Genomic DNA, 27616 nt, shown 5'->3' with positions numbered 1-27616 from the left:
AGCTATCACGAGAGACGTGGGACCAGAATTCCTGGACATCCTGTTATTTTGCAAGTGCACCTACTTCCTGAAGTTTCCTGAAGTTGTGCATTGGGGTATTTGAAGCCCCTGCCCTGAGCATGTTTTGCACTGCAGCTTAGAGGCCTACACGAGTATCCCATGGGCCCGCTTTCTGCATTGCAGCTCGAGGGTCCTTTGCAATTCCTAGTCTGTTGGCTAGTGGGTCCCCACGAAGGACAATCCTTTGTTTCTTGGGCTTTCCTGGTTGCTCCAGAAGTGACCTGACTCCCCTCTAAAGGGTGAGCCCCACAGAACTTGCTGGTCTGCACCAAAGCCAATCTTGTCATCTTGTGTGGGTTGCTGTTGCCAAGGCTTGTTGGGTCCAATCTGGATACTGACACTGCAGCACTTGACATCCTTTGTGGGACAGCTCGAATCCAGCTCCTGGTTGTCATTGATGCCTCCTGGTCCTCATGGCTGAAGAGTCAAGCTTCACCTACTTCCCTTGAAAGCACCCAACATTGGCTGGCATCTTCTTGTCGCCATCCTGGTCACTGGCTAGTGACCCAGACTCTGTCCCCCCTCCTTTCAGGTTCTTCAGATAACCAATCCACCCTTGGATCCATCTGGACACTTTTTCTCTGGTCACCTACAGCCCTTCTTCGCAGCTCTCCATTGGAATCAACAACGAAACCTGACACGAAAAGACACCTATGCACCCGACTTCCCTGGTTGAGGTAACACGAGTACTTCAGTGCTCCCATGGGTCTTGACTCTCGAAGTGTCTAGTTCTAAAGGAGTTTCACCGCAGTCCACTCCTAAGTGTCCTTAAACTTTAACACTCTTAAACCTTCTCCATAGAAGTCAATGGTGATTTGCGGCTGTGTTTAGACACTGCACGCGTCCTCCGTGGGTCTCCTGCGTCCCTACCTTGGGTGGTTCCTGGTTGCCCCATTGGTTCTACAGGCCCTCAAGTGGTTCTTATACCACTTTCTTTGTGTATGGTTTGTGAGGCCCCTAGGTCAAAACGTATACTGTGCTGATTTACTGTGTGCTAATTAAGTTCCTGTATTGTACTTTGACCTCTAGCCTCATAAAGAGACTAGCGGGGTTGAGAACACTGGTGAGGTGCCTCACCAAGACTGACAATGATGAAGACCAGGAGATAGATACTAATCTAAACCTGGAGAATCCAGTTATGCCTGGAGATGAGGAAGACCAAAGTGGCCCAAGCCTTGTCCTCCCAGGAAGAGTTGGTGGTGTGCCCAGAAGGGAAAGATCTCCCTCCCAGGAATCTAACACTCTGGTACATCTATAGGGTCCTCTACTTCTTCTCATAGGAAGAAGACTTCCCTTGAGGAGAAGGGTCATCAGGCTAGGGTGAGAGAAGCCCAGCTGAGAATAAGCAGACAAGAAGTAGCCTTAGAAAAGGAGATCCTAGCTCTGGAAAGAGAGAGGAAAAAGATGTGACTAGAGTCCCATGGTGGCAGCAATGGCCCTAGTGGTAGGGATAGGTCTTATGACCATAGAAACCTAAACAAGATTATCCCTCCCTATCAGACTGGGGATGACATCCACAAATAGATTACTGCACTGGAGAGGGCCTGCAAAGTACAGACAGTACCCCAGGAGCAGTGGGCAGCAATCGTGTGGCTCTCCTTTGCAGACAAAGGTAGAGATACACTCCTCACTGTAAGAGAAGAGGATGCTGATGATTACAAGATCCTGAAGAATGCTCTGATAGATGGCTTTATCGTAACCCCTGAACAGTACAGGATACAGTTCAGAAACACGCAGAAGGCACAGACTCAGGACTGGGTTGACTTTGTAGATTGTGCTACTAAGGCTCTGGAGGGCTGGTTACTGGGCAGTAAAGTGTGTGACTATACAGGATTGTATAATCTGATCATGAGAGAACACATTTTTAATAACTGTCAGAACCAGCTATTGCATCAGCACCTGGTGGACTCTGAGCTGACCTCTCCCCAAGAAGTGGGAAAGAAGGCAGACAAATGCGTCAGAACCTTGGTGAAGCAGAAGGTACAGCACCAAGGTGTTGACCAAAAGAAGCAAGATCAAAAGGATGGGTAGAAAGATAAAGACCAGATGTCTTCACAAGGTCCCCCAAAAGCTTCTAATGGTGGGGGTCTCCAATCCAAATAGAAAGAAGACCCAAAGAAACCATGGTGCAAAGTTTGTAAGAATAATAGTCACTGGACTAGTGATTGCACAAAAAAGGAAACAGCTCCAGCCGCTAGGGAAACTGTTCCCCCTAGTTCAGCTACAAGCTGTTGTTCCCCAGCAGGAGGGTGTAGTAGGGTTAACCTTGGGATCTGAGATGGACTCTGGCCTAGTCAGAGTGCCAACTCAAGCTGTTTTGATCTGTGATGGAGGCATGGATATGACCTCCTCTGTGAGTCCCAGTAATAAGGGCAAGTACAGACAAATACCTTTAATTAATGGGAAACAGGGTGAGGCCTACAGGGACACAGGGGCAAGTGTCACAATGGTGATACCAGATTTTTGAACCCTGAACAAGTCTTACTTACCAAGTGATCAACACCGGCAATGTCAGGACCGACCATGTCCTGGCAGTTGTTGATTTCTCCTGGGGAGGGGTAACTGGCCTTAAAAAGGTTGTGATCAGTGCAGATATCCCTATAGAGTGCTTGCTTGGCAATGATTTGGAAACTTCAGCCTGGTCTGAAGTGGAGTTGAGGACCCATGCAGCAATGATTGGAATTCCTACACATGTGTTTGCTGTGACTAGGTCACAGATCAGAAAGTGTAACACTGGGCAGGCACTGGATTCTGGAATAATGGACCAGTTGCCTGCCAAGAAAAGGAGCAGTAGGGTTAAGGCAGTGCCTTCCACCCTGACTCAGAGTGAGGATCAGCCTTCAGAGGAAGCTGATTATGAGCCTGAAGAAGGAACTGTCCCAGAGGAGCTTGAGCCTGATCAGGTTGAGTACTTAGGGACAGGGGGCCCTTCCAGGGCAGATCTGAGTCAGGCGCAAATGAGTTACCCTTCTCTTGAAGCTGCTGGGAAAGCTAGTGGCACCCATAAAATCTACTGGGATGGTGGACGCCTGTATTCAGAGAGTAGAGACCCCAAGCCTGGTGAAGCCAGGAGGTTGGTCATACCTTTGGAATTCAGGGGCTTACTATTGACAATAGCCCATGATATTCCATTAGCAGGATACCTGGGCCAGAACAAGACTTAGGACAGAATTGTCCCTCACTTTCACTGGCCCCACATGTCTGAAGACACCAAGGAGTTTTTTCGCTCCTGTGTAACCTGTCAAGCCAGTGGCAAAGCAGGTGGCACTACAAAGGTCCCCCTTATACCACTACCAGTGGTAGGGGTTCCCTTTGAAAGAGTAGGGATAGACATTGTTGGACCAATGGATCCCCAAACTGCATCTGGGCACAGGTTAATCCTAGTGGTAGTGGATCATGCCACTAGGTACCCAGAGCTAATTCCCCTCAGGACCACTACAGCACCTGTTGTGGCAAAAAGCCCTCTTGAGAGTTTTCTGAAGAGCCAGTTTTTCAAAGGAGAAAGTATCTGACGGAGGTGCAAACTTTATGTCTAGCTACTTGACTGCAAATGCAGAAAGAGTGTGGAGTGAACTACAAGTTCACCACACCCTATCATCCACAGTGCAATGGTCTAGTTGAAAGGTTCAACAAGGCCTTAAAGGGTATAATTAATGTTGTCCCAGAAAAGCTAAGGAGGAGATGGGATACCCTTCTATCCTGCCTTTTGTTTGCATACAGGGAGGTACCTCAGAAGGGGATTGGCTACAGCCCATTTAAAACTTCAGTTTGGACGCCCTGCCAGAGGACCACTTTGGTGAAGGAGGGATGGGAGTTGCCTCTCGAGCCCCCTAAACAGGAAATTGTGGATTATGTAATTGGTCTCTGCTCCAGGATGGCTGGGTACATGAAAAAGGCAACTAAAAACCTTGAGGTTTGCCAGGAATTACAGAAAGCCTGGCATGACCAAAAGGCTGTACTGACTGTTTACCAGCCAGGACATAAAGTGTGGGTGTTGGAGCCTGTGGCCCCAGCAGCTCTCCAAGACAAGTGGAGTGGGCCCCACAGTATTTTTGAACAGAAAGGAGAGATCACCTATTTGGTAGATCTTGGAACTCCTAGGAGCCCCCCCGAGGGTGCTTCTTGTCAACAGATTGACACCATATTTTGACAGGCCAGACATGGGCTTGCTCATGGCTACTGATGAAGGACAGGAGGAAGAGAGTAACCCTCTCCCAGACCTGGTCTCTCAGAACCCTGATGATGGATCAGTTGATGGAGTAGCCTTGGCAGGCAGCCACACTGATCAACAGCAAACTGATTGCAGACAAGTTCTCCAACAGTTCAGACATATGTTTTCACTGACTCCAAGTAAGACTACCTGATGCACTCATGAAATGGACACTGGGGACAGTATGCCAGTTAAAACTAAGATTTACAGGCAACCTGATCATGTAAGGGACTGAATCAGCACAGACGTCCAGAAATTTTGGATCTAGGAGTGATTGAACCTTCAGATAGCCCTTGGGCTAGTCCAGTAGTCCTAGTACCTAGTCCTAGTACCCAAACCTCACACCCAGGGTGGTAAGAGAGAGATGAGGTTTTGTGTAGACTACAGAGGTCTCAATGCAGTCACTAGGACTGATACCCATTCAATTCCAAGAGCAGATGAGCTCATAGACATGTTGGCATCTTCCAAATTTCTGAGCACACTTGATCTAACAGCTGGCTACTGGCAGATCAGACAAGCTGATGATGCAAAGCCAAAAACAGCATTCTCAACCCCTAGTGGACATTATCAAGTTGTGTTAATGCCCTTCGGTCTGAAGAATGCACCTGCCACATTTCAAAGGTTGGTAATCGAAGTCTTAACAGGCCTGGAAGACTATATTGCAGCATATCTAGATGATATTGCTGCCTTTAGCTCCACCTGGGAAGATCACCTGATCCACCTGAAAATGTTTTGGAGGCTTTGCAGAAGGCAGGCCTAACTGTCAAGGATACTAAGTGCCAGATAGGGCAGAGTCAGGTTGTGTACCTGGGTCACCTTATAGGAGGAGGCCAGGTTCAACAATTGCAGAGCAAAATCCAGACCATAATGGACTGGGTTGCTCCAACCACCCAGACTCAGGTCAGAGCTTTCATGGGCCTAACTGGTTACTATAGAAGATTTTTCAAGGGGTATGGATCCATTGTAACACGTCTGAATGACTTAACTTCTAAAATAATGCCTAAGAAAGTTCAGTGGACAGTCAGCTGTCAAAAGGCATTTGATGACCTGAAGCAGGCCATGTGCACTGCACCAATTTTGCAAAGTCCTAACTACTGTAAAGAATTGATTGTCCAAACAGATGCATCTGAGTTGGGGGGAGGCAAGATGGCCGCCGAGCTGTTGTGCTGAGAGGTCGCACTCTCCTTCTCTCACAAAATGAACGGAAGAAAATTTTGTGCCACCCATGAAGAAAGGATGTAATGGAGACCGGGCATTGCTGGCTTGAAAGGATATCCCTCAAGAAGAAACTGCTACAGATTGGGCAGGTTTGGAGGCTGCTGAAAGAAGGACTCTTGCACTTTGGTAAAACGCGCCGGCATATGGCTCCCAAACCACCCACACGAATGGTCAATCAAGAAAAAGAAAAGGAAAAGGAAAAAGTAAACGATAGAACAAGGAAACCCCTCGACACTCCGATTGCAATGAAGACAGGGGGAGCTGGTAGTGGGAAAGGGGATCCCCTGCCAGTAAGGAATACAGGCGCGATCAAAAAATTAATTCCTCCACCAGCGGAAAAAAGTAAGAAGAGTGACATGCGGAAACAGAACTTGATCGGTAAAGTAACCAGTACGGCGGGTAAAAGCATGTCACAGCCGGCGAAGGGAGACGAGCAAAAGGCTCGGGACATAATTATGCGTCAACCCACCGTGACAGAGATGCTAGCGGGAAAACCCTTGGAACCTGCGACGGAATCTGTAGATGCAGGAAAACCGAATATTCTTCACAATCCAGACGCTGACACTCCCGCTGCTGCTGCTGGAAACGTCCTCGAGGACGAAACTGACACGAACACGGAAGACGCGAAGGTGGTTGCTAGGCAACGGGCTGAGGTAGCGCGGAGAGAGGCACAGAAGGCTGTAACACCGCAGGCAGACGGTGAACAGGCAAGAGCTCGCGCTGAGGACGAAATACCAGCGGAAGATAGAGGTAAAGGGGTGAATGCCAGTGGAAAAGTCGAAAAAGAGAATACAGGCACCAGGGGAGGCACTACAGCAGACATGCTTGGCGCATTAATGCAGGTTGAGAAAGAAATTAATGAGTCCCGGAAAGTGACTGGTTCCTGGGGGAGCAGAGAAAGTGTAGCAAGCTCTACAAAAACAAGCCTTGAGGAGGTCACCAATGTAACTAAACAGCCCCATGGGGGAGACTGTACATCCCTAGAAGGGGAGGGAGAGTTCTTCTCTGTAAATGAAGACTCTGAGTCATTGTCATCAGCAGAATCAAGCACAGAGGAAGATGAAGGCACAGAGTCAGGCATAAGCACCTCTGGTAAAGAGTCTACTATGAAAAAGAGGAAACACACTAAAATAGAGAAACGTCTCCTATGGGATTATTCAGCAACCTCTCAAGTGTATCAGGAGGAAGATATGCATGCTAATATGGCTGAGAGAACCACAAGTGGCAATATCCCTCCCCCACAAGACCCTTTCCAGACTTTATTCTCAACGCTGAGGCAGATGCAACACGAAGCAAGAACAGAAAGCCGCAGAGCAAGGCAGGCATCAAAGAAAATACAGAATAGCCTAAGGAAGGTCAATAAACTGTATGATGAGTTGGTTGACAGAGTCACAGAGGTGGAGGAGCGGACAGGGAAGCTTGAGGACGACGTGGGAAGTTGGCAAACATTTAAGACTGAACATGAGAAAATGGCAGAGGATATGCGCTGGAAGATGGAGGATTTTGAGAATCGGCAGAGGAGGAACAATGTCCGCCTTTTGGGTGTGGAGGAAGGGGCAGAGGGGCAGGACGTCAGGCAGTTTGTGATAAATCTTTTGAGGGGCGCATTCCCAGAGTCCCAGTGGCAGTGGGAAACAGAAATACAAAGGGCGCACAGGTTCCCTTTTGCATTAAAGAGGGGGGGAGAAGTAGGGGGAGCAGGCAGAGGCGGGCAAAAAAATCAGCCAAGGGCTATACTAGTCTATGTTGGGAATTTTTTGCTCAGGGAAGAGATCCTAGCCAAAGCAAGGCCAGAGAGTAGGAGAACTTTTGAGAATAATACCTTTTTTGCCAGGCCTGACTTCTGCCATTTCACTGTAGAGAGGAGGTGGAAGATGAGGCAGCTGATTGCACCATTTCAGGCTCTTGGTTCTGAGGCGTATTTACTTTACCCTGCTAGATTAAAGGTAATTGTCAGAGGGAAAACCTGGATGTTTAACTCAGAAATCAAAGCAGGAATCTTTCTAGAGGAAATGAAGAAACAAAAAGGAGCATGAGTGCCCGGGGGAGTATATAGGATATAAAGGGATCAGTGGGTGACACGAAAAAGTAAATAGTTGGATGAGAGAAGGAAGCGATTTGTGCAACACAAGGCGGGCACACATAGGTCGGCTGACCTATTTGCCTGTGAAGGGGGGGGGATGGGGAGGGGTGAGTAGAGCAGGGGCGGCAAGGGAGGGGGGTGTGGGGGGGGAGAATAACAAATGGTTGATTATGATTTTGCACATTGTCATGTTGTTGGGGTACAGAGGAGATATACAGACTGGTTTGAGGCTGACAAAGATTGCCTGTTTTAGCTGGTATATACACTTGTTACTGCAATGGTATGTAGGATAGCATCAATTAATGTGTGTGGCTTAAATGATTTGAATAAGAGAATGAAGGTAGCTGCATATTTAAAAACCCTGCGGTTGGATTTGGTATGTCTGCAGGAAACTCATATTGAGGCGAGCAAGATGTATTTAATGGAACAACTTGGGTTCAGGGTATTGGCCAGCTCTAAACAAGAAACTAGGACCAGAGGAGTGGCAATCTTGGGTAGACACAGGGATATGGTAGTGGGGAAAAAGAAGGAGGATAAATGGGGAAGATGGGCTATAGCGGAAATTTCCTTTCGGGGACAGAAAATATCATTAGCCACCATCTATGGATCCACTGAAGATGATCCTGAGGTATTTCAGTTTCTTGATGCGGAGCTGGCTCAGTGGCCTGAACCCATAATCTGTTGTGGTGATCTCAATATACACGATTTAGAGAGTTCATTTACACAGATAGATGCAAGTTATAGAGGGAGAAAAAGGAAGGTGTTCAGGGCGCTGGCGGATATGGTTAGGAATAATTCTTTGATTGATCCTTGGATAAAATTACATCCACATCTTGATGGAAGTACCTTTTTTTCGGCCCCACATAAAATATTGGTTAGGCTGGACTATTTTCTTATAACTAGTAGCTTGTTAGCTGGGACACAGATTGAGAAACTTCCAAGGGTGATCTCAGATCACAGCCCAGTAATACTTACCATTGAAAATAATTACTTACAAAGATCACCTGCACAATGGACGTTTGAGAGGGGACTTTTAAGGGATCTTGCATATAAGGAGCACATGTCAAAATGGATTAAAGGGTTTTGGGATATTAATAGGGGGACGGCAGCTATAGGAGTAGTTTGGGATGCATTTAAGGCAGGAATAAGGGGTGAAACTTTGAGTTTTGTGATGGGTAGACAAAAAAGAGAAAGGGTAAGGAGAGAGCTGGTAGAGCATAATTTACTAAGGGAGGAGGAGAATCTAAGTAGGTTAATAAGGAATAATAGTCCTCTGGAGGATTGTCTGCTTAGAATAATAGCATTAAAGGCAGAGGCAGTGGAAGGCCTGGCTAGACAGGCGGTAGACAAATTTTTGTCCAACAAGGAAAAGACATATGAGCTTAGTGAAAAGGTAGGGCGGGTGCTGGCAGCTAGAACTAGGCAGAGAGCAGCCGAAGCAGGAGTAAAAGAAATACGGGATATACAGGGAAATCTGGTTATGGAGACTGATGCAGTAAGAGAGGTATTTAGGAAGTTCTACGCAGATTTATATACTCCAGAAGAGGTACCAAACTTGGGGGAGATTGAGGAGTATTTGGATGACATACCCCCTTCGGCGATTTCAGAAGAGGATAAAGAAATATTGGACCGTCCAATACTGCTAGGAGAGGTGGAGGAAGCTCTTGATAGCTTGCCGAAAGGTAAAGCAACAGGGCCAGACCAAATTCCGCTAGAATTTTATCAGATTTTCAAAAACGAACTATTAGCAGATATGTGTATAATTATGCAACAAGCACAGGTAGGAGACATTAGTCCAGAGTCATGGGGTGGGGCTAATATAATAGTAATTTTAAAAAAAGGAAAGTCACCAGAAATGCCAGGATCATACAGGCCAATTACATTAATGAACTCGGATATTAAAATATATTCTAAGATTTTAGCAAAGAGACTTGCAGGAGTGATTGAGCAGTTAGTGACCCCTATCCAGCATGGCTTTATACCTGGGAAAGGGACTACGCAACATGTAAGAACTGTAATTACAGTATTCGATCACGCAGAAATATTAGGAGATCCTGTAGCAGCACTTTTCCTCGATGCCGAGAAGGCATTCGATAGGGTGGACTGGAAATATCTTTGGTGTGTAATGAGATGGTGTGGGTTGGGTGAATCCTTTATAAAAGCGATCCAGGTACTGTATAAGAATCCAGCAGCGAGGATAAGGGTGAATGGGGGGCTTTCAGATGTAGTAAAAATAGCCAGGGGGACCAGACAGGGATGCCCTTCCTCTCCCCTATTGTTCGCACTATATCTGGAACCCTTACTACGTAGGTTGGAGGAGAATGTAAGGATACCTCCAATGAAAAGAAATGAAAATGTGGTGAAGTTCTTAGCCTATGCAGATGATGTGGCAGTTTTAACTCCGAACCCTACTCTAGCTATAAAGGAGATAGAGATAGAGGCTCAGAAATTTGGGAAACTATCGGGGTACAGTTTAAATAGAACAAAGACCCAGATTATTAAGAATAGATATACTCCGTGTGTGGATATCAGGGTGGTTGATTCAGCAGTATATCTAGGAGTAGCACTAACTGCAAAGTTGGAGAGAGTAGTAGAGTTCAATCTGGATCCTCTAATAGGCAAAGTTAAAAAAGAACTTGAAAGAATGAATAACCTACACCTTTCCCTTATGGGATGCACAAATGTTGTCAAAATGCTAATCTTACCTAAATTTTTATATTTTTTTCGTACTATTCCTTTATTTTTCGAAGCCAGATGGTTTAATTTAATAGAAAGGATACTGAACAGATTTATCTGGGCACATGGAAAGACCCGTAGAGCGTATAGGTACATGACTTTACCCAGAGAGAGAGGGGGCTGGGGAGCCCCTGACTTTCGGATGTATCAGATGGCTGCTGCCTTACAATACATGCAGGGAATAATTGGGGGTGGAGGAAGTGATGCAAGGGTTGGGACCATGTCCACGGAAGTGTATGCTATTATATTGGGGGCGGAGGCAGAAAATAATTTGTTAAATAGAGTAGAATTTGGATATTATAAAAGAACAAGGTTTAAGACCATGATGGCAGCAACTAGAATATGGAATACATTTCTTAAGAGAATGGGAATGGGCAGATATAATAGGTACGTAAGGCTTTACAAAAACTGTTCCTTTCCGATGGAAATTTTTGGTGACTCAACAATGTTGGGATGGACACAGAAAGGGATAGAGCAGATTGGGGATATAATAGATGGGGATGGGGTAATCCAGTTTATAGATCTTTGTGCTAAATATGGGATTGAGAGAAAGGACTTCTTCAAATACCTGCAGGTACGGAGCTTTTTATTACACAAGCAAGGTGGCAGGGAGGGGTTTAATAAAAATGAACTCTTGGAAAAGATAAAAGCAGGAGGGGATTGCACAATTAGATCTTTCTATGCAATACTAACCAAAGGGAAGATGGATGATCTGGAGAAAGTTAGCACTAAGTGGGTCGGAAAGTTGGGAGAGGATGCAGGAAGTTTTCAAGATTCTTTAAACTTGGGATGTACCATCCTGCGCTCTGGACCCTTGCAATCGCAACACTATAAGATGCTATTCTCACTGTATTACACCCCAGCGAGGCTAGCTAAGTGGGGAGGGTCCACTGGAATTACTTGTCCACGGTGTAATGCAGCAGCTGCCGACATTATCCATATGTTTGCTACTTGCCCTCAGTTATATACCTTGATCCGAAGTATAGAAGATTTTATTAACAATACTCTTGATATAAGAGTTAAACTAACGCCTAGGATGATTTTGTTTGGAGTAGATAATCAAGTTGGATTGGATCATAAAGAATTCATGTTTGTAGCAATGGCAGTACTGAGATTAATAATTGCAAGAGTATGGTTGGACAAGGTACCCCCTGATTTACAAGTATGGCTATCAAATTTGCTAGCTAGCTATAATCTTGAGAGAGCTATATATGCTCGGAAGGGGAAGAGGGGAAGGAGATTGGGGTTGAAAATTTGGGAACCAATAAACATATGGAAAGAGAGGATGGCATAGTAATTGATGAAGATTAAAGGTTAGGTCCTTTTGCTATATGATTTGGTGTTATAAATGTACTTTGTTTATTAATTTGAAAAGCGTCAAATCAGTGATACTCTGTAAAATGTATATATAAAAAAATGTTTTGTTCTGTTTTGTAATTCAATGTGCAAGTTAACAAGAAAAAGGGGAAAAATAAAAATATTTAAAAAAAAAAAAAAATGAGTTGGGGGCAGGGGCTGTGTTGTCACAATTGAATGTTGAAGGTCAGGACCAGCCAGTAGCTTTTATTAGCAGAAGGCTGACCCATAGAGAGAAACGTTGGTCAGCTATTGAGAGGGAGGCCTTTGCTGTGGTTTGGCTCTGAAGAAGCTGAGGCCATACTTGTTTGGCACTCACTTCACAGATCAGACAGACCATACACCCCTCTTATTGCTAAAACAGATAAAGGGTGAAAACCCAAAACTTTTGAGGTGGTCATTTCCCTACAGGGGATGGACTATACAGTGGAACATAGACCTAGGAGTAACCATGCCAATGCAGATGGACTCTCCAGATATTTCCACTTAGATCATGAAGACTCAACTGGTTAAAGTTAGTTTAATGTCCCTGCATGGGGGTGGGGGGTTGTGTTGGAGAGTAGGATCTGCTTCCTATGGTTACCCCCACTTTTTGCTGTGTTTCACGGGTTTATCGACTTTAGGCTGGTTGTGGCCCTGCTAATCAGGACCACAGCCTAGCTGTTCTCTCTCTAAATCGGTTACATGTACATTGGGTACATACCAGAATGGTTACTGGGTGACCCTTGTGAGCCCCTAGTATATGGTATACCTTAGGTAACAAGGGTATAGGTACCCGAGAGGCTTACCAGGGGCTGAAGCATGTAATATGCCACCCGTGGGAAGCCTTCCAAAATGGCACCACAGGTCTGCACTTGCAGCCTGGGTAAGGTGGTGTAAACACCCCTTACTTAGATGTAGTATACCTATATCAACCTATATATATATAGACACATATGAACCTATAAGTCACTCCTATGGGAGGTCTTGACTAACCTGAAAACACGGTGCTTGATTTTGTGTGAGAGGGTGTAGGAGAGTAGGGTCTGCTTTCTATGTTCACCCCCACTTTTTGCTTTTGCTTTACTGGTTTTCAACTTTATTGTGGCTGTGGGTCTGCTAATCAGACCCACAGCCCAGCTGTTCTCTCCCTACATTCATACCATGTACTTTAGGTAGATATCCAATTGGGAATTGGGTCACCTTTGTGACCCCTGTATACTGTACCTTAGGTACCCAGGGCATGGGTGCATCCAAGGCCTACCAGGGGGTGCAGCATGTATTATGCCACCCCTGGCTGGCCAGCCACATTGACACAACTGGCTAATCACTCAGCTGGGGCAAGTTTGTGTAATCACCCCTTACTTAGATATAGTATTCCTATGTCTAACCATATATATAGACAAATATGCACCTATAAGTCACTCCTATGGCAGGCCTTAACAATCCTGAAGACAGAGTGCTTTGTTTTATGTGAGAAGAGGCTCTAGCATGAGCTGAGCCTGTCTGCAGCTTTCGGAACCATGTCCTTATAGCTGTTCTATGATATACCCATACCATATACTCTTAAGTGCATTATCATCCTCGTGGTTGAATGCTAACTTTGGTTTGGCTTTTCTCAAAACATGTCGTGTAAGGTGTCATACGCTTTGGAATACTACCCCCTCGCCAGTTCTGGTGACTGGGGTAGTATTCCACCCTTCTACAGTGAGAAGACATGTTGTTCATGTTAATCCCGGTAAAAGTTAACCAGAGCCTCAGCATCACAGAATGGATGCTGCTGCCAAAGACACAAGTCTGACCTCCTGCTGCTGGGAGTCCTTCCAGCGAGGGAGGCTTGGACAATATGTTTCCTGTCTTGGGAGGTGCTAGCACCACCCCAGACAGGCCATAGTGTATTGGGGCAGGGAAGGCTAAATGAAATGAGACACTGCCTGGGGCACACAAGGTGCTCCATGCATAGTCCGGTTGAAACCAGTTGCTGGGGCACTCCAGCCCCAGCTCTGGCGCAAAACTGGACAAAGGAAAAGGGGTGTAACCACCCCCTTCCATGGTCCAACCCATAGGAGGGACCTAGCAGGTAATCCAGCCCCTTTGACTAGTATAAAGGTAGGAGCTGAGTATAGAGACTTTAGATTTATCCTGAACTGAAACTTGAAATGAAACTCTGGACCTTTGACATTCTATTGCAACTAGAAGACTGAAGAATCTCCCTTGTGGTCAAGGAGTGACCTTCCTGTGCAAACAGGCACCATCCAGCGATCTGTGGTTTGCTTTGTCGACGCTCCCGCCGGAGCCCGAGCACAGAGCCTGACAAGAACCAGACTTCCAGACTTCCTTGATCCCGATCCACTGCCACAGCAAAGCTGAGACCCGCAGATCCAACGAGAGACGTGGGGCCGGCCATCTTGAAAAACCTGCACCTTGCTACTTGTGCAGCTTCCGAGGCACCCTCGAAGTTGTTTATTGGGGATTGAGAAGCCCTAGCCCCGAGCACCTTCTACTCCAATGCACAGCCCTCCACACTCCACGAGTGCCGGGTGGGACCTGCTAGTGCTTTTGTGCTTGTCACGTCTGTCCGGTCATTTGCCCATTGGCTAGTGGCCTCTGTGACAATGAACCTTTGAATCTACACCACCGGCCTGGTTGCACCAGGCTGGCCCTTGATTCCATGAAAAAGAGAAGCCCCCCAGACCTTGCTGGGCTGCAACAGAAGCCATCTTTGATTCCTGCATAAGTTGCCTTTGCCAAGGCTTGTTGACTCAAATCCAGAAGCCGACACTGCTGACAGCGAGATCCTTTGTAGGACAATCCGTATTCAGCTCCTGGTTGTCGTCAACGCCTCCTGGACCTCGTCACTGCAGAGACAAGATTCATGACATCACCTGATTGCTTCACGACATCACCTGGTTCCTTCCTGGTTCCTTCCTGGTCACTGGCTAGTAACCCAGACTCTGTCCCCTCTGCTTTCAGGTACTCTTCATCCTCGAGCCACCCTTGAATCCAACCAGACACTTCTCTCCTGGTTGCCTGCAGCATCCAATTACAGGTCTCCGTAGGATTCAGCGATGAAACCCGACACAACTTGACACCTATGCACCCGGCTCCTCTGGGTGAGGTAACGCGAGTACTCCGGTGCTCCTGTGGGTATTGACTATCCAAGTGTCCTAGTGTTCAGTAGCTTTCTCCTAGTCCATCTGGACGTGTCCTTAATCAACTAGTTTCTAATTCTTTTGTTCCCATTGTATCCCTATGGTAACTTGCATGTATGTTAAGACACTGCACACGCTTCGCGTGGGCCTCCTGCTTCCTAACCTTTGGTAGTTCAGTGTAGCCCCAGCGATTCCCTAGGCTCTAGGCCTATTCCTTGTTTGTGATGTGGTTCTTTTACCACTATCTTAATATATGGTTTGCAATGCCCCTAGGGCTCGACTGTATTTTGTGCAACTTATTGTATGATAATTAAGTATCTTGTTATGTGCTTGTGCCTCTGACCTCAGAAAGAGTTCAGAGGGGTTGTGTTAGCAATAAATACATATATATTTTATATGTAACCTGTGTGGTGTCCTTACATTTGGTATTCAAGGGGTTACATATGGTAAAACAGCTGGCTTCTCATGCTCTCTGAAGTTTTAGCCTAAGACTGCTTTGTCCATGCTACCACTAGGATTGCTGGTCTATAAGGTTGACTTTACAACCATCACCATAAGGGTTGTTTGAACTGATACAGGGTGCCCGCAACATACTAGTTAGAGCGCCTTGGAGGCCAGTCAATTACTGTCCTAGCCGCTTCGGCCTGGAACACTCTGCCTTTGTTTCTAAGATCAATTCAGAATTTTGTGCCTTTTGAAAAGGCACTGAAAACTCATCTTTTTAGATTTGCTTATTAGACTATTTTAAATTTCTTCTGTTTCCTTTGGCCACCTGCTTGTTTTTCTTCTTTCGCGCCAGGATACTCTGGTAGTAACAGAGCGCGCTATAAAACAGCTAAAATAAAAAATAAAATAAATAAATAAATGTTTTTCTGTGCCAGCCCAAGAAGGCAGATTGGGCAGAGCTACGGGAGGGCTAGCCTTGTATGTTGATCTTGATCTAAAAGGCACATGGACACAACCATCCTGGACCTCACATACGCTACAGTCAGCGCTATTCCAAGGGCAGGGGCTGAGGCTGTTAATATTAAACTTTTACAACTCAGGGCCTGTAGATGGGAATAACGTAGTTATTCAGGAATTAGAAAGCAGACTAAATCAAGAAACTGAGCAAAGGAAAGGGGGCGGGAAACCAATTGTCCTGCTCATATGGGATTTTAATTGTCATCTTTGCCCAAAACTTTTGCCTGTAAGCCCGGACTGGTCATCCTGCGCTCTAGAACGCAGACCACATTTTGAGCATAACAAGGAGGGAACTTCATTAATGAAGCTACTAGACATGTATGCCCTCACACATACAATAGATTTGGTGGTCCTGGGAAAAGATGGTACTCTTATTCCAACATTCAAAGGCAGAGGTTGCTCATCCATTATAGATTTCATGATAATATCTGCTTTTGCTAAGGATCAGGTCAAAGAGGTGAGAATGGACTGGAGTCCTTTTAGTGACCACAACCCCTTAATTCTTAAACTCATATACAACGGTCACTCAGTAAGGAGTGATCCGGAAGACACAGAGATGAAGCCAACGGACCACAGGAGACAATTAAGATGGTCAAAAATCAATGCCCAGGAATTCTATAGAACCTTAATAGTAAAAGGCAATAAAGAGATACAAGATTGTTTAGAACCTACAGTAGAGAGTAGTGAGGTGGTCTTAGCGTTTGAGTCCCTAACCATCCTGATTGATGGTCTATTGAAAACTAAAGGATCCACCAAGAATCTAACACAACCACGTTGGTTTGACACTAGTTGCACTAGGGCACTGAGAGACCTAAAATTTAGTCTTAAAACTGTCCCGAGGGACAAGCAGAAAATAGCCCTCTGCAGACATATTTACAAGAATAAGGTCAAACAAAGGAAGATCACGCTCCAAACGGGAGTTTAAGCTGATCTGAGGGAAGCAGACGAAAACAGGGGCTACATTGAATTTTGGAATATCATCAATAGGCCGTGTTTTCAAGACAGTAGTGCACCTGTGATTAGTACTAACATACTCCCTGAGCAGTGGGTGACCCACTTCAAGGGCCCTTATAATCACCCCTGCGACATAGTTTTGGTAGAGGGTTGGGAAGGGGCTCGGCCTACGGAACCAGAATTTTCACTTCAAGAAATTACCGAGGCTATCCAAGGTCTGACTCGAAATAAGGCCCCTGGGCCTGACGGTACGCCACCAGACCTCTACCTAAGCAACATTGATCTCTGGGCTCCCATCATGACTAGGATATTACATGCAGCCATAAAATCTGGACTTCCACGATCTAGGTCTACAGCATTAATTCTCCCTATCTTCAAGAAGGGGAGTAGGGACAATCCTCAATGCTATAGACCAATATCGATTATAGATGTGTCAGCCAAACTACTGGGTAGGGCGGTTTTAAACCGCCTCATAGCATGGACAGAAGAGCATCATACCTTAGCTGATACCCAATATGGATTCAGATGGGGTAAATCAACCAGCGACCAATGTCTTAACCTCTATTTATTAGTTGCTAAATATACAAAAGCTAGCAATGGAACAGTTTACATGGGATTTATGGACTTGGCCGCGGCCTTTGATATTGTGAATAGGAACAAACTCTAGGCCCTGATGAGTAACCTGGGGATTGATCCCGGACTTATAAACATTCTAAAAGAATTACATTGGAACACCACTGCTAAGGTCCGCTATAACCCGCGGGGCGGAGCACTGATCCCTTCCCGTGCACTAGCGGAGTGAGGCAGGGGTGTATCCTTTCTCCCTTCTTATTCTCTCTGTACATAAACGACCTAGAAAGAATATTGGTCGCCCTGAACACTGACTGCCCCAAAGCAGGAACGCGTCTCATACCGGTACTGCTGTACGCGGATGACGCCGTCCTGCTTGCTCGAACCGCATTGAATTTGCAACACCTTGTTGATGGATTTGTGAAGTTCATGGACAATTTAGATCTGTCTGTGAACTTGAGCAAATCTTTTGTGATGGTGGCGGGCAAAAAACCCTCTAAGAAATATGTATTTAAAATAGGGGCCCACATTCTAGGAACCGTAACCACCTTTTCCTACTTGGGTCTCCTACTCGATGGGGAGATTAAGGTTGATTCCTTAATTGAGGAAAGGTGTAGAAAACTGGTATCTGCAAATGGTGCGATGTTAAACTTTGCACGCAGTTTGGGTCGCTGGTCACCAGAACAAGTAATGAACTTATACAGAGCCGTAAGCACCGCAAAGGCTATTTATGGGGCAGAGGTCTGGGGTTTTAGGGAGACAAAACAATTACAAGTGGAGGAAGACAAATTCCTTCTGAGGATTCTGAAGACACCACAGAGTATCCCAGCAGAAATTGTACATACTGAGCCAGGGATCCCATATATCACCGATCAGGTAAAGGTGAGACCCATCATGACATGGCTCCGCATCTGGGTAAACCCGGAGGTGGAACTAAGCAGGACAATAGCCAAAGACTGTTTACAAAAAGACAAGTGCCTTCAAATCCCATGGTTAAACTACGTCAAGGATATACTAGGGAGCATAAAAAAGCATACACTCTTCAGGGATTCGAGTATGATCACCACCTCTTGTAAACATCAGATTAAAAAACGGTTACTAGAAAAATATGAACGGGGCATATCAAATTCTGACTCACTAAAAAGATCAGTAATAGCTCACCGCTTAGTAAGCAATGGGGATGGTATGGAACCCTATTTATTTCTGATGCACAATCAACAAGATAGATTTTTAATGTGCCGTTTTAGGCTCAATCTGTTACCTAATATCTTAGCTTATCCTTCAGGTTTTACCTTAACAATTGAGCGGAAGGGTGCCTGCGGCTGCAACAATAGGTCTCCGCAGGACACCCTTCATTTTGTACTTTTATGTTCATTTTATCGAATCCCGAGACGTAGATTCCTTGTGGATATTTTAAAAGAGTCAAAATTCCGCCACGCTAAAACTGCATTATTGTTTCTGCAAAGAGCAAATGATATGTGCACCTTATCCTCTATTATGAGTTTTTTTAAAGTTGCAGTAAAATTAAGAAATAGGAGAGGTTGAGCAATGATGTACTGAACACCTCATGTTTTAATTGTTTAAAATTGCTTTTTTTATTGTATTAAGGTTCAGAAATGTAATTGATGAATTTTTTATAATGAATTTTTATGATGGTTTTTAATCATCGAAATAAAGATTTACTGAACTGAACTGAACTAGTGGACATCACATATCAGGCCAACTTCTCACAGAGGGTTTCCTAGCATGAGCTGAGCCCTTCTGCAGCTTTCGGTATCCTTTCCTTATAGCTGTTCTATGAAAAAGCCTTACCATATACTCTTAAGTGCATTATAACCTTGCAGTAAATGCTAACTTTGGTTTGGCTGCATTAAAACTTGTCATGTTTGATATCAAACGATTTGGAATCTTACCCGCCACCCCGCCCCCCGCCAGTTCTGGTGGCGGGGGTAAAATTCCACCCTTCTAGAGGGAGAAAACATATACACACTGGTAAACCCGGTAGAAGTTAAGCAGAGCCCCAGCATCACAAATGTGGATGCTGCTGCCACAGACACGAGTCTGCCTTCCTGCTGCTGGACAAAACTCCGGCAGGGGAGGCCTGGACAATGGGTTTCCTGTCCAGGGAGGTGCCAGCATCCCCCCAGACAGGCTTTAGTGTATTGGTGAAGGGTGGGTTGCCGTCAGTGAAAGCTTTTCAGACTCAGCCCCAGCTCTGGTGTGAAACTGGACAAAGGGGAAGGGATGAAACCACCCCCTCCCCAGGTCCTCCCATCGGTGGGACCCTAGAGTTAGTCCAACCCCTTAACTTAGTATAAGTATAGGAACCCAGTCCCTAGGACTTTAGATTACCCTGGATAAAAATCTGAAGAAGAAATCTTGGACCTTAAACATTCCATATCGACTGGAAGATGGAATAAATCTCCCTAGGGGTCAAGGAGTGACTCCCCTGTTCAAACAGGCACCAAAGAAGCATCTTGCCGGTCTGCATTTTCAAGGCTCCCAAAGGATCCCAAAGATCTGCGACACAGGACATGGGCTTCCAGACATCTCCGAGGCTGCCAAGAGTCCCCAGCAAGCTGAGACCTATAGCTATCACATGAGATGTGGGATTGGAACTCCTGGACATCCTGCAATTTTGCAAGTGCACCTACTTCCTGAAATTTCCTGAAGTTGTGCATTGGGGTATTTGAAGCCCCTTCCCCAAGCACTTTTTGCACCAAAGTTTAGAGGCTTACACTTCACGAGTGTCCCATGGGCCCGCTTCTGCATCGCAGCTTGAGGCTCCTTCACGATCCCTAGTCCATTGGCTAGTGGGTCCCCACGAAGGACAATCCTTTGTTTCTTGGGCTTTCCTGATTGCTCCAGAGTGTCCTGACTCCCCTCCAAAGGGTGAGTCCCTCAGACCTTGCTGGTCTGCACCAAAGACAATCTTGTCATCTTGCGTGGGTTGCTGTTGCCAAGGCTTGTTGTGTCCAATCCGGATACTGACACTGCAGCACTCAACATCCTTCATGGTACAGCTCGAATCCAACTCATGTTTGTCTGCGACACGTCCTGGTCCTCATGGCTGAAGAGTCAAGCTTCACCTACTTTTCTTGAAAGCACCCGACATCGGCTGGCATCTTCTTGTCGTCATCCTGGACTCTGGCTAGTGACCCAGACTCTGTCCTCTCTGCTTTCAGATTCTTCAGATCTCTGATCCACCCTTGGGTCCTTCTGTACACTTTTCCTCTGGTCGCCTGCAGCCCTTCTTCGCAGCTGTCCATTGGAATTAACGACGAAGCCCAACACAAAAAGACACCTATGCACCCGGCTTCCCTTTGTGAGGTAACACAAGTACTTCGGTGCTCCCGTGGGTCTTGACTCTTGAAGTGTCTAGTTCTAAAGGAGTATTACCGCAGTCCACTCCTAAGTGTCCTTAAACTTTAAAACTCTAACTTAAACTTTCTCCATAGAAGTCAATGCTGATTCACGGCTGTGTTTAGACACTTGACGCGTCCCCCGTGGGTCTCCTGCAACCCTACCTTGGGTGGTTCCTGGTTGCCCGAGCGGTTCTACAGGCCCTAGGCCTTGTCTCTATCCCTCACGTGGTTCTTATACAATCTTATTAGTATATGGTTTGTGAGGTCCCTAGGGCAAAACGTACACTGTGCTAATTTACTGTGTGCTGATTAAGTTCCTGTATTGTACTTTGGCCTCTAACCTCATAAAGAGACTAGAGGGGTTGTGTTTAGAATAAATACATATATTTTATATATATACCTTGTGTGGGGTACTTTCATTTGATAATTCAAGAGATTATAGACGGGTAAAACAAGCTGCTTTACATTCCTTCAAGACTTAGCCTGAAGGCTGCTCTTCACAGCTACCTCTAGGATATCTTTCTATAAAGGCTGTCTTAAACCTACCATCGATAACGGTCGTCTGGACTGGTGCAAGGTGCCCACTAGAATAGTGGACATCATATGCCAGGCCAACTTCTCACAAAAACAACCCCGGGCTGTTCTTATACCCCTGGGAAAGTTGACAAAATGGACCCTGTGACCCTAGCGCTGAGAATGCTGTCAAGAATCTGCTCTTAGGCTCTATATTTTGGCAAAAGAATCCATTTGAGATATATATTGTTGTTTGTTTTCCACACAATGTTATTCATCAATGCGGCACTGTGTGCATTTTGAACTGCAAAAGTCTTGGTGCAAGTGTTTAAATGTCTCTAATCTAGAACTAGACAATGTGAATTGTCTGGTTTTGATACTGGAAAAAAGGGTTAATCATTTGTGAGGTGCATGTTTCAATCATCCCCTGAAATTCAAGGTGATCTAAGATCTTCCTGACCTGTTTTTCACCTTCTTGCCTTGTTGCCTTTGTGCAGGTGGAGCATTTTTGTAGGGGTTGGCGGAATTTGCGTAGTCGTGCTATGCAAAGTTCCGAAAAATGGTAAAAAATCTGTACGAACATGCAGAAATTCTGCCAACATGCCAAATTGCTTGTTCGCAGTGCTATTTTCCTGTTCGCGATCGCTGTTTGCATGCCTGGGGAGAAATATCTCGCAAACACACATTTTGAAAACGCCAACAAGCAAAAAATTCTTCGAGGCTGCGGAAAGCAGAATTTTGGGTCATTTTGCGTACTTCGCGGAACGCAACATTATCCAAATTGCGATAGCGGAACGGAATTTACCGCCCAGGCCTAATTTTTGGGTGGAATAATGTGGTGGGTTGAATCCTCATCCCAACCTACATGGTTTTTATATAACGCTGGAGTTTGGGCTACTGCCCACTCCCGCACATATGTATATTTTAAGTGTTTTGGAACATGGTCAGAAAATGCTGGTAAAATTACTGTTTCTCCCCTAGGGAAATCCATGACGAATGCTGGTGGCCAATCTTGTTCAGCTAACAAAATTTCATAGCCAAACGTCACGTTCTCCCAAAAGAGACCTTTAACTGTCCTAAGTTTGTCTCCCTCCATTTGGATTGTTATTTCATATAATGTATGTGGGACATTTACACTAGAATCAGGTGTTTCCACTGTGATATAATCATTCAAGTTCGCTGTCACCAGAAATTCCATCAGGTCCTGATGAGCTATTGTTACTTCTGATGCACTGTCTAGCATCATCAGAGTTCAATCCCCGTTCAGTAGTCGAGTCCTCAGAATTCTGGGCATGTCTGATATTTAGACCTGAAACCGTGTTCTTTTTGAACTGTAGCTTTGGTTTTGCTTTATCTTCTTTTTTGGAAGTATATTCTTGAGTGTGCTGCTTGTTCTGGACTTTGTATGCTCTTCTTGTATTTCTGACAGTCCTTCCCTCCCAGAGTTTTTCGATGAACTCTGATAGGAATGAGAGGAACATGTATCAGTATCCAGATACCTTTCAGGTTTCCTAATGTTGTCCCTTTTCCTAAGGTTATACCTCTTTTCGGAAGGCTGCTGTGGAGGAGACCTACCTCCGGACTGAAATCTTTTTTCTTTAACATTTTGTTATTTGAATTTTCCCACTTCTTTTTAGAAGAAGTAGGTGTCTGCTTAAAAGTCTCCTTCTCGGAGCTCCCCACGAGTTGTGGTTTTCATGCTTTCCCACCCAAACTGTCCCAGGAGTTCGATATCAGAAGAAAGAGATCCCTGACACGAATAGTACCAGGCACTGCGGGTTTCACTTACTTGACATACAATGAAGGCGACATAGTGCCAATCGCATACAAATCACATTTGTACACTTTGGCCGAAATGGGGTTTCAACTGTCAAGAAAGTTTTGACAGCTGTCCAAATGGCAGTTCTGAAGGAACGCGCCCTGGTGCAGGGAAAACACATTTTGGTGGTTACACCTTACCCTGCCCTAGAGGCAGTAACGAAGGCAAGTGTGCCAAACTCAAAAGCTTTACATCCCTGTTGGATACAATGGGCTACTTCTTTCATGTCCCCAGATGTCACTTTTATCTTTGACGCTTCTCTTCAGACACAGGAGTTCTTACAGTATGAACAAGTTCTTCTACCACCTTTGTCTTTACTTCCTTTGTAAGACTACGCATGTGTTATTTACACCGATGGTTTGGCGCAACCGGCCACAGTTCTAAACATGCTTACTCAGCAGCTTGTGCTATAGTCACAGGTACAATGGTGAATGGAGAATTCAAATCTTCAATAGTGCATACTCAGGCACTAGGAGACTGTATTCCGCAGGTGGCTGGGCTGCGTGCCTTAGTTCTTGCACTTAAGTTTGCTGATCCAAATGTTTTGACTCTTATTGCCTGCAAATCTTATTACTGTGTTCAGTCTTTCAATAACAACTTATTCTTCTGGTCTTAAAATGAATATCGAGATTCTAAAGGCAGCACAATTAAGCATAAAATGCTTTGGGCTCGAGTGGCAGATCTTAAACAATGTTTGCCACTCACACATGTTATACATACTCTTGGCCATCAGCTTGTAGGAGCACACGCTATTGGGAATAGTTAGGCTGATAAAGTAGCCAAATCTGCAGTAGCCACGTGTTCCGTAGCAGCCGTTACTAAATCAAAGACTAAGATTGATAATGACATTTTGGCAGCGATTGCTGCAATAACAGAGGGCCTTAATTACTGGCACAGTTTCCCTTTGAAATATTCTTATCAGTTAACTCTCAAACAAGTTCCTTTTGTTAGAATACCAAACATTGGAGATCGGCGGATTACCAACGTAGACCGCAGACACACTTTAATCAAAACCGCACACAATGGCATGGCTTAGGTGCATGCTGGAGTGTCTGCTACTGCTACTATTTTGCTGCTGATGTACTGGTGGTGTGGTTTACATAAACAGACCCGCAAGTATGTGCTTTCTTGTGACATTTGTCAGCAAATTAAGCCTTCTGTGGTAACACTTCCACCACAAAGACCGCTTAGCATAGCCAACCGGCCTTTTTCTTGTGTATATCTTGTTCACTGCGGTCCTTTTTCTTCAGAAACTGCATATAAATATATTTTAGTTGCAGTGGATTCGTGCACCAGATTCTGCTATGTTACAGAATATACAAGAGAGTCTTGCTACTGAACATTTGTCTTTAGCAACAGAAGCAGAACTACAGAAGCCAGTGGTCAGATGGCTTTCAAAAAGTTGGAGATCTGGTCCGAGAAAAGGTGGAGAACAAAAAAGAATTTGGTTCCTCTTATTGTGCACCGGTTCCAGTGCTTGGTCTGAAGGGTACTCGAACAGTAACTTTACCTCCGCTACCAGGTCGCAAAGACAGCAGGTACATCTCAGTGGACAATGTCAAGTTAAAAGATCTGCCCGATTCTGAATAGTGTGACACCTGCTGTTTCCTGTCCCACAATTTCAAGAGCTGGAGAGAATATAACATCTTCTACTTTGCCAAAGGACACTGTTGTCGAGATGGTCACTGTTACTGAGCGTCCTACCGTCCCTCTTGTATCAACATATACAACGCATGCTGAATACACATATCCCACAACTGACTCCTTGCATGATTTGCCGGATGCTCCTTTACACAGTGGCAGGTTTTCATTTAACGCATCCTCCACATCATCAGGTGACCCGACAAAATTGTCAATTTTTTTAACTTGGTTTGAAAAGACTTATTTGGTTCCTCCATGGACATACATTTGGTTGATACTATTTATTATTTTTATTTTTCTGTCCATTGGATTTTTAACTGTATTTTTTCAATTCATCAATTGTCAGTACTTTCCTGAATGCTCTGATGCAAACTTTTTTGATGGAATTTTGGAAAAAGATTCATTTTCACACATCATGAAGCGTGACCAGACCCTTGTTAACATTACGTTCCCTGATTTGGATGATCTTTTTTGGAATAAAGTGGGTTTCCAAATTCACGGTTTGAAAGAGCTGATTATTATACCGTACGTCTTTACAGTCTCTATGGGTGATGTTGTTACACAAGACATTCGTTCAGGTGATTGGGATGTGCATGCGATTCAAGCTTTGTTTTCAGATTTTAAATATTATGCTGCTTTTAATGAAGAAGACGTCTATATTAATTCTGCTAATTATGCTGACCTCTTTTGTCATCAACATTATGGGCATCATTTCATACACAAGACTAGTATATTATGTATTTTTGTAAATTACACTCAGTGGGAGCATTGCCCTATGCCAGTAAAAGGCATCTCTCTCACACATCATTATACAATCCAACAAGGAAATGGTGTTATTGAGAGGGCAAATTGCTTAATTAAGGGTGTGGTGCAAATGGCCAATGCCGGAAAGGAAAGTGTGAAAAAAATGGTGAGGAGCTTGTGTGGGCATATCACACCAAAGAAAATGGTGTCACTAAAGAAATTCCATTTAGAGTGATGAAGGGACGAAATACTAATACCAAAATGTCTCTTGCTTGGGTGAAGAACATTTCTGAAGGAAGTTTTGATACAGTTGTTGCCTCAAAAAAATCTGAGAGGTTTGAAACCTGGTGATCTTGTCAAAGTTAAAAGTGGTAGATTTGAAGGTGCTTGTATTAAGTTTCATGGAACCTTCCGGGTGAAGGGTGTGCATGAGATGCATGTTGTTTTGGAGAATGGCGAAAGGTGGAAAAAGTTCAGGGTGGCTTGGTATGAGAGGATGCGGAGAAATGGTACTGGTAAAGATGTGAGTGAGGAGGATAGTTGTATTGCTTATATGTTGTTGGCTGATCGTGAGGTCTTGAGTGGTAGGGTACAGGGTAGCAAAATTGCAAGAGGTGAAGAACATTTCAGGAATAGATATCCACATAGGTACTTGAAGGATTATATCTGCAAGTGATGTGATTTTAATGTTCTTTTCTGTTTTATTTCTTGTTCATTATATCACTAAGTGTTTCTATGTGTTATAGGAAGAGGATGTGTTATAATCCTTTGTACACCTTTTTGTTGCAGTTCTGTACTGTGGTTCGGTATTGGAACATTCTTAGTAGTTCCAAAAGTGTGTGTTCCTTTGGCAGACAGTTGATTGCTGGCTGGAAAGGGAGCATCACCTGCAGTCATTTGCTTCTCCATTAACTATTTTAAACTTACAAGGACTACAGGTTATTCTTATAGACATGGCACGTGTAGGGCGTGCCACCGGGCGGTGACGTGAGGCGGGGGAGGGCAGGGTGATGTATTGTAAAAAGGGGGATACGGACGATTTCAGGTAAGTACCGGGAAAAAAAATTGTTGCGTGCGCTGCATCACATGTGGCGATGCAGCGAACGCAACGAAATCCGTTTTATATTTTTTTTTCAGTAATTACCTGAAATCGTCCGTTCCCTGCATTTTACAACTCCCCCACCATGGCCCTCCCCCGCCCCACATCACCGCCCGGTGACACGCCCTACAAGGGCTGAGGCAGTATTCTTACAAAACATTTGCAATGCGATAGGTCTCGCATTTGCGAGGGTTTCAGCTATTGGCATTGTAAATGGCAATGCCTTTTTTATGTATAGTTTTTTAAAACAGATTAATTAGGGGCATTGTTGATTACAATGCCAATACCTTAAACTCTCGCAAATGCATGACTTATTATATTGGAAATGCTGGATCTGCACCTAATGCAGCTTGCAGGCTGCAATGTTGTCACAACCATGAAACCAGTAAAGGTTAGGAGAAAATTAAACTATAGTTATGCATAGCTGCAAGGTTTCAGATTGCTATGTGTGACATTTGATAAATGGCAGTGTAATTATGAGTCACATTTCAATGACTATGAGTGACACTTTCTCCCAATCAAAATCAAGCAACGAAGCAAGGGAAACACGGAAATATCAGAAATTACAGCCATTTGAGCATCATGAAACTCTAAGATCTTGAAACTGCTGCACAGCATTAGAAATAAAAAGGGCACTAACATTGCATCCAGTAACTCACAGCGATCCTCATAAACAGTTTTGTGATTTGCCTAGTAGGGTGATATTCTTTGCAGCAGGGATATTAACCCTCTGCGAGAGAGCAAGCATAGTGAACCAATCTCTGACCTTCGAACAAGAACATATAATTACAGCAGCTTTAGTTTTTGACTTACCTAAGTATCTAAGTCACAACAATTCTACTGCTGTTGATGTGTTGTTGCTGAAGTGTCTCTGTGAGTCCCCGTAACACTCACTGGCTGCAGACAGAGTTGCTGTAGTGTAGATGAGATTCAAGTCTGTATCACACAATGAACGCTGAGAAGAGCTGCTTATGGAAGGAGTTGAGTCAGTGATAGCAGCGCTGTTTTGAGAGCTGTGCCGTTAAAAGAACTTCTGACAGCACCTGCTCTTGGACTCACCATGAAAGGACAGAACCCCACCCCCATCCCACGACAGGACAGCAGCACTTGTCGAGGGCAGATAAGTGCTGTCCAAATTTAACTTTGGCATGGGG

The sequence above is a fragment of the Lissotriton vulgaris genome, chromosome 10 (genome assembly GCF_964263255.1).
Source record: "Lissotriton vulgaris chromosome 10, aLisVul1.2, whole genome shotgun sequence".
NCBI lineage: Eukaryota > Metazoa > Chordata > Amphibia > Caudata > Salamandridae > Lissotriton > Lissotriton vulgaris.
Note: the sequence above shows the minus strand (reverse complement) of the source record.